The following is a 10496-nucleotide window of genomic DNA, read 5'->3' on the forward strand; positions in this document are numbered from 1 at the left end:
GAAGGAGGAGGAAAAGGGTGAGAGAGAAGGACAGGACAAGAGGAAACTGAGCAGTTGTTAATCTTATTGGTAAGTTTCAATACATTGTGCTTTAATGTTCCTCATTTGAGTCCAGGTTGTGTGTTATATCTAGATTTATTATAGAACTGTAAAGTGAGCATTTTGTGCACTTGACTATTGATAACTTTGTGCTTGTATTTCCCAAATGATCACTGCTCCTTGCCACTCTCTCAAGAATTCAAATGAGGGAATATGCAGATGGGAGGGTAGTTTTGGCCATGACTAGGTTCCTTAGCAAATACCAGCAGAACTTTACCACATACCAACAAACATCAAAGAGTTCACACTGAGACAATATGAGGAAAGGAAGGTAGCAATGCTGCTTTTAACATACTAGGAACCCAATTCTTGTCTTTTAGAGCTCTCAGCTGCTTGATACATGAACAAGTCAACCCCCTAACAGTATAGAGTTTCTGCAAAATATATCTGTCAGAAGAAGCCACGTTGTAATGAGAACAATTCAAATAATTAACAGAATATTTATATTTCTTAGTTTGTTTAATATGTTTTCTAAGTGCTTCATATTTTGTGAAAGCATTGAGTATGTCTTAACCATGTGGAATTTAATCAGCTCAAGAGAAACAGGTTCATATTTACTTCTATTTTACCTATAGCTTACATGTCTTTAACGGTCAGAGATACTATATATAAAATTAAAAATAAAACAAAAATGTTATTACAAATCAGAATATGCAAATACATTTAAATAATTGATTTTTGCTGTTTGTTTTTGTCAAGAATGACTGCAAATCAGTAGAGTATAATGGTCAAGAAAACACCATTTAAAATAATAGATTTGGTCTTGAATCACAGTTCTGCCACTAACTATCTGTAGTGAAAGCTTAAGCCAATTTAATAACATTCCAGGGTTTTGTTTCAAAAGAGCAATGCGTTTCTTATACTGATGTTACGATAATAAGGTGAAATAATATGAGAAAAGTGGGTAATATAAAAAGTGAAATTTAGTATGTGCTCAATATGTGATGGCAATTGTTATTTTCTCTGTTTAGAATTTCCGTGTAAGAACAAAGATGTGTATAGGAATAAAGGACTTATTTTACATAAGTTAAAATTGTTTTGGCTAATTTGGCACAGACAAATAAAAATTACTTTAAAATGTTCCAAATTTGTTTCCCAATATTAATCAACTTTTTGTTGTGGGTTGAGGGGATTAGGGAATGGGAGATACATTAAGAACTGTTACTGAAGTCTTGAGAGATGATGAGCTTCTAATTAAGAAAGTGCATTTATGTTGTTAATTGTAAATATTTCAATTAGTGAATTTAGATTTTGAAACATAATTTACTTTTAATGAAATAAAAAAGAGCTGAATTAAAGATGGATACCATTAAAAACTTCAAGAACTCCCATTTGAAATTGCTTATAAACTGTTAGCTTAAAAGCAAAATGAATTTATTAAAAAAATTGGCAATATGTTTTGAACACTACATTATAATGAAGTTCTCACTGTATTACATTAAAGTCAAAGAATAGAAACTTTGAGTGCTAGAATTCTCCCACATTTTTAAGCAAATGACAATATAGGTAATTTTAGAACTTTATCATTTACTAATGACTGAATTCAACACAGATTTAACATCCAGTTATATTATGTTAAGCATGTTTCTAAAGCTTCTTTTAAAATATATTTTTATTCTTAGATATTTTCATATCTCAGATAATGGATATGTTTCCAGCACCTCCAAAGTTACCTTTTTATACTATGAAAATTTCTATTTCAAATAAATTGAAATAAGGGTATAATAAAGGAGAGAACTGGACAGATAATTCAAAAATTATTTGTGCATCAATGTTGATGGTTACATTATTAGTTTACCTTGGTAGTTTGAGTGAGGTTAAACACGTTTATAATTTTAAATAAAATATTTTTTATATTATAAACATTTATTGAAATGTATTAGACAGGAGAAATAATAGTATATCGTAAATCAATTTGTAAAATTAATTCATGAAGAATTACGTAAAGAAAAAATCAACATTTGCCGGCTTCATTATTAATAAATTTTAGGTGAATGATATCTTCTGTATTTATGACTTATTTTTAAAAATCTCTTTAGTTGAATTATTCGAAATTTTTAAAACAGACATAGTAAAATATTTTCTTTTGTTTCATAACCATTACTTTTTGAGTATACAGCTAAAACTTAATTTTTTCTTTATAATCATAAATATGGCTTCATTGTAACTTAAACACTTAATAAAAGAGTCCCAGTAAGAAGAAATGTCACCTGTATATATAAGATAGCTATCTCGATCCCTATGAAACGATCCTGTGTCTTGGATCATCTTTCATGTTACAAACACTTCAATTGGAATTATTTTGAATGAATTATCCTCTAACCAAATATATAAGAATAAATACCTTCTGTAGGGTGATGGCATGATTTTCTTAAAAGTAGGGAATGAACTACATATAAATATTTTATCTTATTTGCTTAATACTGCTATAAAAAACTTTACTATTCTAAAACTAGGAAAATTAAATTTATATACATAATTTCTAAGTTTCCAAATGATGTATAACTGATAATTCCACAAGTTAATACATTTTGTTTTCAAGGTTAAAGTGTGATATTTGAAGTTAGTTGGTCTTAGTGGGTATGGTGTGAAATCATATTTCTGAGTACCAGATAAACTGATACAATGTCTTTTGACATTTTCTAGCACATTCTTGGATTGGTGGTCACCTTTTATTTAAATGTTTTTGAGGGGAAAATAATTTTGGCTATAAGCATATGAATCTCTGGGAATTAAAGCCTACATTTGTTCAGGTATAAAATTACTTCCTAAAGAAAATTCTATGCTGGAGTACATCCACCTGTGGCAGAGGTGCCAATCCAATATTCTTTGGCCATTCGTTCCAATAAGAACTTCAATTTTTCAGTGGACATTTCGCCATCCAGCTGAAAGACTTTATTTCCCAGCATCACTTGCACAGAGACATAATCAATGACTATGTTTTGGCCAATAAGATGTCATTGAAAGCATTTTGTGTCTACACTACAGTCATGTGCTGCATAGGGATGTTTCAGTCAACTAGGGAACACATATATGATGGTGGGCTAGTAAGATTATAATGCGCATATATGGAAACCTGATTAATGGCACTTGATACTGGCATTGCAGAGGAAGTAGGGAAAATAATGGTGCTGGGACATCTTATTTCTATGTAGATATAGATCTAAATATAGATATAGATATAGATACGGATACCATCTAGGTTTGTGTAAGTATACTCTATGATGTTCGCGTAACACCCAAATCACTTAAAGATGCGTTTCTCAAAACTCGTCTCTACTGTTAAGGAATGGGTGACTGTATCTGCTTCTTGGATTCCGTACTTTTCCTTCCCAGGAACCAAAGTGCATACAATTATGACTGGAAAATGAACACTTATCTTGCAGCATGGGGCAGGACAATAAAGATGGTTAGAACAGCAAGAGGAGAGGAAGCTGGGACTCTGAAGAATATGGAGCTGCCACTCCAGAACTGGACTGTCTTCTCAGAGTTTGTTCTTAGCTAAGAGAGAAATAAACTACTACCTTATTTAACTAATTTATTGTATTGTTGCGGTATGCAGGTGAACTTAATGTTAACTGATATTATACTTTTTCTGCTCCAGATTTCTGTTGTGGTGAGGAAAGACTGGTGTCTTCCGGTGTATATATAACTGTAAAGCTTCATGAAAGACATAAAGGATTTTCATAAAATAAGGCGTATATGGATTTCTCTATATGCCAGTGTTTTAATAGGTATTTTTAAACCTGGTGGCTTTATTCTTTGAGCTATCTTTGAACTGTGGTGCTTGTCATAAACCCAATTGAATCTTTCATTCATGTTCAACTAGCATGTGTTAAACGCCCATTAAGTGTTAGTCACTTTCTGATTTGCCATACCTTTATATTCTTCACAATGCCCCTGCAGGGTATGTAATATTATTCCAGCTTTACAATGAATAAGAAGCTCCAAAGGGATCTAACATATGTCAGGTGTTTCTTGGTGAGTGATGGAGCCCCTTGGAACAAGTTGGAATGTGTTACCTCTACAAGACCCAGAAAAGCGATCATTCAACTTTTTTTGAGCTTTCAGAAATACAGACATGAATATCACATGATGAAAATCATTTCATTCATATTTTTTCAAAGTTCTTACACATATTTTACTGAAACAAACCAATCTATAACTCTCAAGCACAAGCTTGTTTTATTCTTCAGGGTTATATAAAGCATTTAATTCCAATTTCTGATGAAGTCATTTTAAATATGTGAGTACAACTACCATGTCCCCTTATAAATCTTTTCCGCCTGGGTGCAATATCTCTGGTTGCTTCACCATTGATCATATTATATTTGAACTTCTCATTCTTCCACTTTTCATGATGTAGACTAACTAAAGTCGTATTGGTTTAATTGCTGCTGACTGAGTTGTATGTTTACTTCATCAATTAACATTTACCTTTTTTTTTTTCTTTTTCTTGAGACAGAGTCTTGCTCTGTTGCTCAGGCTGGAGTTTAATGTTGCAATCTCTGCTCACTGCAGCCTCCGCCTCCCAGGTTCAAGCTATTCTCCTGCCTCAGCCTCCTGAGTAGCTGGGATTACAGCCACCTGCCACTACGCCTGGTTAATTTTTTTTTTTTTTTTTGAGACAGAATCTTGTTCTGTCGCCCTGACTGGAGTGCAGTGGCGCGATCTCTACTCACTGCAAGCTCCGCCTCCTGGGTTCACGCCATTCTCCTGCGTCAGCCTCCCGAGTAGCTGGGACTACAGGCGCCCGCCACCACGCCCAGCTAATTTTTTGTATTTTTGTAGACATAGGGTTTCACTGTGTTAGCCAGGATGGTCTCGATCCCCTGACCTTGTGATCCACCTGCCTCGGCCTCCCAAAGTTCTGGGATTACAGGAGTGAGCCACCGGTCCCGCCTAATTTTTGTATTTTAAATAGAGACAGGGCTTCACCATATTGGTCAGGCTGGTCTTGAACCCCTGACCTCAGGTAATCCATCCACCCTGGCCTCCCAAAGTGCCGTGATTATAGACGTGAGCCACTGCGCCCAGCCAACATTTAACTTTTAAGTACTATATTCCATATAGGATGTCTATTAGTAAAAACATAGTAAGATTTAACCCAAAAGACTAGCAAAAACAGTAAAAAGGACTCTCTTTATAAAAAGTGATTCAACGACCACTGTCATGCTGCATAAAACACTTGAGAAAATAATGTGTCTATAGATGATTCTGTTTGAAATAATAGATCATTCTAATTTGAATATGGTAGAACTCATTAAGGAAGTAAAACTGTTATTCCAAGACCTATCTGTTTAAAGCCCTGCTTTGTTACCTCCCAGGTGCCAAGTGTCTCTGCCCAAAATGACTTGCAGAAAACAAGTAATTTTCCAACTTTTGGCAATTTTTACACTGCTGTGTTGTATTATTTGAATTTGTGTTTTAATGCATCCTTTCCTCAAAGTATTTTATGTTAACCTTCACTCTTTCCAACAATGATTGGGTACATAGAAGCCACTAGCTGTCTCCAGTTCTCTATGGCAGTGGTGCCCAACTCATTTGGCACCAGGGACCGGCTTCATGGAAGAGAATATTTCCATGGACTGAGGCGGGGGAGATGGTTTCAAGATGAAACTGTTCCACCTCAGATCATCAGGCATTAATTAGTTAGATTCTAGTAAGGAGCACGCGACCTAGATCCCTTGCCTGTGCAGTTCACAATAGGGTTTGCGATCCTATGAGAATCTAATGTCCCCACTGACCCGACAGGAGGCGGAGTTCAGGTGGTAACGCTGGCTCGTCTGCCGCTCACCTCCGGCTGTGCGGCCAGGTTCTTAACAGGCCGTGGTACCCATTCCCGCCTGAGGGCTGGGGACCCTTACTCTGTGGAATCTGATGTGATATAAATAAATAAATACATACATAAAGCACCCGATGACGTATGGTACTACAAAGTTTTGTCGATCCAGTTTCGTGCGTTCATGTTGTGAATTCATCTAATAACTGTGTTTTTCTATTCGCAGTGTGCACCTTATTTATATGTAAAGCTCAACTCAGGACCATCTTCTCCTGTGAGATCATCCCTCTGCTTCTAGTTTTCACAAACCACTTTCGGCTCTCGGTCCTATAGCTCCGGTAGTTAGAACAACATAACAGTCTGCAGTTTATCGTATTTTTTTTTTCTTGTAATATTATCTGTTCTTATTTCACCGAGTCATTAGAGCCTGATGTTTGGAAGTTCTTCTAGACTAACTCTCTCTCTGACTTCTTCCTGCTCCTCTTTTTTCTCTCCCTGGGCAATCATTCATTAAGTTCCTTGAAGATTCTACCCCATTATACTCTGATGTGTACCTCCTTTGTTAGTTTTCTTCATTATTTCAATAGTGTCATTGCCCTCACTTACCAGCCTCATTTATCCTTTTTTCACGCTGCTAGCAATGTTAGATAGCTAGAACAAAAATCTGATCACATCTCTTCCCTGCTTGAAGTCTTTCATAGGTATTCCTATCCATTACCACAAACATCCAAATGAGTGTTACCATTGTTGCACTCATCTCTCACACAATCCATGCTATACTGAACTATCCTGTAGTTTTTCCACTTACATGACGTGGTTCAGTACCTCCACGAGAAATGAAAGGAGTATTTGAACACTAGAATTATAAGAGAGAATGTATCAAATATTTTACATTTTAATCTCATTTAACTTTTGCTCAACTTTAAGGGGAAGGTATAATCATTCTCCCCATTTCAAAAAGAAAAAAATTGGGCTTTTGAGAGGCTACATAAGCTGCCCAATGTGGCAAGAAGAATAAACAGACAAAGCTAAAATAAAATTCACATATTTCTCCTCCACAGCTATGTCTTTATCCTCTATGCCTTTTTGATGTTCCATAGGCTATTCTTTCTGCCCAGAATTTCTTCTTCCTCATCTCTTTGCTGTCGAATAAACTACAGTTACTCTTTTTAACTCAGCTAAAATGTCATCTTTTTTTGTAAAGCTTTCCCAAAAATCTCTCCTTCCACTTTAGCAGGTTAAAAACTTCAAACTAAAAATAACAAAACAAAACAAAACAAAAAGCTTCAAATTTTGAACTTTAAAATACCTGGTATCTACCTTTTCTGTAAGATGTATTATGTTATACTATAATTATCTATTTAGGCATATTTTCCTCAGCAGATTTAGTGCATGACTCACTTCCCTGTATTGTTTTGTTTTCTACATAAACTTATCACAGTGTATGCATCCAGAAACAGTTTGTGGTTAATTGATCGACGACTGCTATATAATTTGACTTTAAAAATGCCCAAGAATCTAGAAGTGATATACATAAATGATCTTAGTTAAATGGAGCTTTCCCATTATACATAGCTTCAAGCAGTGAATTTCAACTGTGAAGTTAAAACTTCCTATTGGAGAAAACAGAATCTCAGAGTATTAGTGATATGTGCAGCTTGTGCAATTTATTAGTATAATACAAGTTTCGGAAAATTTTCCTTTCCAAATACGAATTAGGGAATATAAAAGGTAAACACTTGTTTTGACACGTTTATGTGTAACATAGTTCTCAATATGTATGCACTATCTTCTAAACGTATTGAAAGTGGCCATGGCTGGACCTGGGTCGGCCCACTGCCACTGCCTCTGCCTCTGCTGCATCTGGGCCCCAGTCAAATCCCTCTGGCCCGGCCTGACCTGGTCTGGCTCGCCCGGGCTCAGCAGCCATGGAGCTGCAGCTACTGATGGAAATTATATTACATAGAATATTTGGGTGACATCTGCCTGAGAGGTCTCCAAGAATCACAGAAAACAAAAATACTAATGCATTTGAGAAAGCGGTAGTTTTGTGGGGGAGGGGGAAGAAGCAACTGCTTTTCTGCAACTTGGCTGGATGCTGAGATGTCTGTGGACATGAATAGCCAGGCATCTGACAGCAATGAAGAGCACTATGACTCCAATTGTGAGGAAGTGGAAGAAGAAGAGGATGCGAACCCTGGGGACATAGAGGACTATCACCTGGGAGTAGCCACCAATGTGGAGCAGCAGGGGGCTGATGCCTTTGATCCCGAGGAGTAGCAGTTCACTTACTTGACCTACAGGAAATCTGAGGGTGCCCTGAATGAGCACATGACCAGCTTAGACTCTGTCCTAAAGGTATCTCATTCAGCTGCTAAACTTATATTAGTCAATTTCCACTGGCAAGTTTCAGAGAGATTGGACAGGTAAAAGTCTAATTCTGCTCAACTGCTCATTGAGGCTTGAGTTCAGGCTAATCCATAAAACATGTTCCCACATCTCATCCCCCTCACCATTGTGCAGTGTGTATGCAGTTTGCACAAAAGAAAAACCTACTCTCCCTGGTCTGTCAGCACCAGTTTTGCTGCAGCTGCTGGGAGTAGCACTGCTCAGTTCTCGTCAAGGATGGTGTGGGTGTGGGAGTCTCTTGCATGACTCAGGACTGTCCCACTCCATACACCAGAGGACTTTGTGTTTCCATTGCTTCCCAAGGAAGAATTGAGATAGAAATACAGGTTCTACCTCTTCAAGGGCTATGTGGAGAGTCATTACCAGCTCCAGCTGTGCCCTGGTGCAGACTGCCTCATGGTTATTCGGGTACAGGAGCCTAGGACTCACGGAATACAGTGCAATCGGTGCAATGAGGTCTTCTGTTTTAAGTGTCATCAAATATGTCACGCACCCACAGACTGTGTCACAATCCCAAAATGGCTCATGAAGTGTGCAGATGACTCTGAAACAGTCAACTACATAACTACATTAGTGCTCACATTAAAGACTGTCCCAAATGCAACATCTGCATTGAGAAGAATGGAGGCTGCAATCACATGCAACGCTCCAAATGTATACACCACTTCTGCTGGATGAATCCGGAAGACTGGAAGGCTCATGGCAGTGAATAATATGAGTGCAGTACTTACAAGGAGAATTCTGACATTGTGAACCAGTGCCAACAAGCCCAGGAGAGGGAAGCCCTCAAGAAGTACTTATTCTACTTGTAGAGGTGGGAAAACCACAACAAAAGCTTGCAGCTAGAGGCACAGACATACCAGCGGATTCATGAGAAGATTCACAAGAGGGTCATGAACAATCTGGGGACATGGATTGACTGGCAGTACCTACAGAATGCTGCCAAGCTCTTGGCCAAGTGTCAGTACATCCTGCAATACACCAATCCACATGCATATTACATGGAGTCTGGACCCAGGAAGAAGCTGTTTGAATACCAGCAGGCTCAGCTAGAGGCTGAGATGGAAAAGCTCTCATGGAAAGTGAAGCATGCAGACAGCTGTGACAGAGGGGACTTGGACAAGCAGATGCATATAGCCGAGCAGGTGGGGAGAACCCTGCTGAAGGATTTCCATGACACCTAAGTTGGGATGTGGATGTGCGGGGGTGAGGAAGATAAGGCTGCAAGGTCTCCTGGCCGCCATACTGCATGCTGCAGGCTCTGCCTTTCATGACCCCTGGCAACAGTCAGAGCCCCACTCCTGAGAGACACTGGCAACACCTCTTAGTTAATTTCTGTTTTCTTCTCTTTTCACTTTATGTTTCTACCAGGGTAGAGGCCATGTTGAACTGGCCTCTTTTCAGGACTTTTACTTCCCCCTGGATGGTTGTTGAGAGGGTGGGAAAGTGTTTTTTGGATGGCTATTAATAATATTAGATCATTACAACTTATGTAACTTTCAAAGTTTGTATAATTATACAAAAAAAGACAAACTATAGGATACCACAGAGCCCTTTTTGAAAATAAATTTGCGTTGGAGTGTAAAAAAAAAGAAAAAAAGAAAAAGAAAGTGGCCATGGCTATAAAAGAGTAAGAAATAGCAATATAAAGCTCAAGTACACTTGGCAGGGTATTAAGGTCCCATAAAACAGGACTAGTTAAAAAATTACCAACCATTTCACAGAATCATGCCACCAAAAGTATAAGGAATCTGGTCCTAACAAATCAAATTAATTGATTCCCTATTTAATGAATGGTGTTGGGAAAGCTGGCTAGCCATATGCAGAAAACTGAAACTGGACCCCTTCCTTAGACCTTATACAAAAATCAACTCCAGATGGATCAAAGACTTAAATCAACATAAGCCTAGGACCATAAAAATCAAGAAGAAAACTTGGCCAATACCATTCAGGACACAGGCATGGGCAAAGACTTGATATCTAAAACACCAAAAGCAATGGCAACAAAAATCAAAATTGACAAATGGGATCTAATTAAGCTAAAGAGCTTCTGCATAGCAAAAGAAACTATCATCAGAGTGAACAGGCAACCTACAGAATGGGAGAAACGTTTTGCAATCTATTCATCTGACAAAGGGCTAATATCCAGAATCTACAAAGAACTTAAACAAATTTACAAGAAAGAAGCAAACTACTCCATCAAAAA

The 10496-nt window shown here is 37.6% G+C and overlaps 1 pseudogene; it reads left to right on the forward strand.

The window, feature by feature from the left end:
• Positions 1 to 7984: 7984 nt before the first annotated feature.
• LOC105537222 lies at positions 7985 to 9867 on the forward strand (annotated as a pseudogene).
• Positions 9868 to 10496: the final 629 nt, after the last annotated feature.

Source organism: Mandrillus leucophaeus, unplaced genomic scaffold, assembly GCF_000951045.1.
Source record: "Mandrillus leucophaeus isolate KB7577 unplaced genomic scaffold, Mleu.le_1.0 Scaffold1020, whole genome shotgun sequence".
NCBI classification, from domain to species: Eukaryota; Metazoa; Chordata; class Mammalia; order Primates; family Cercopithecidae; genus Mandrillus; species Mandrillus leucophaeus.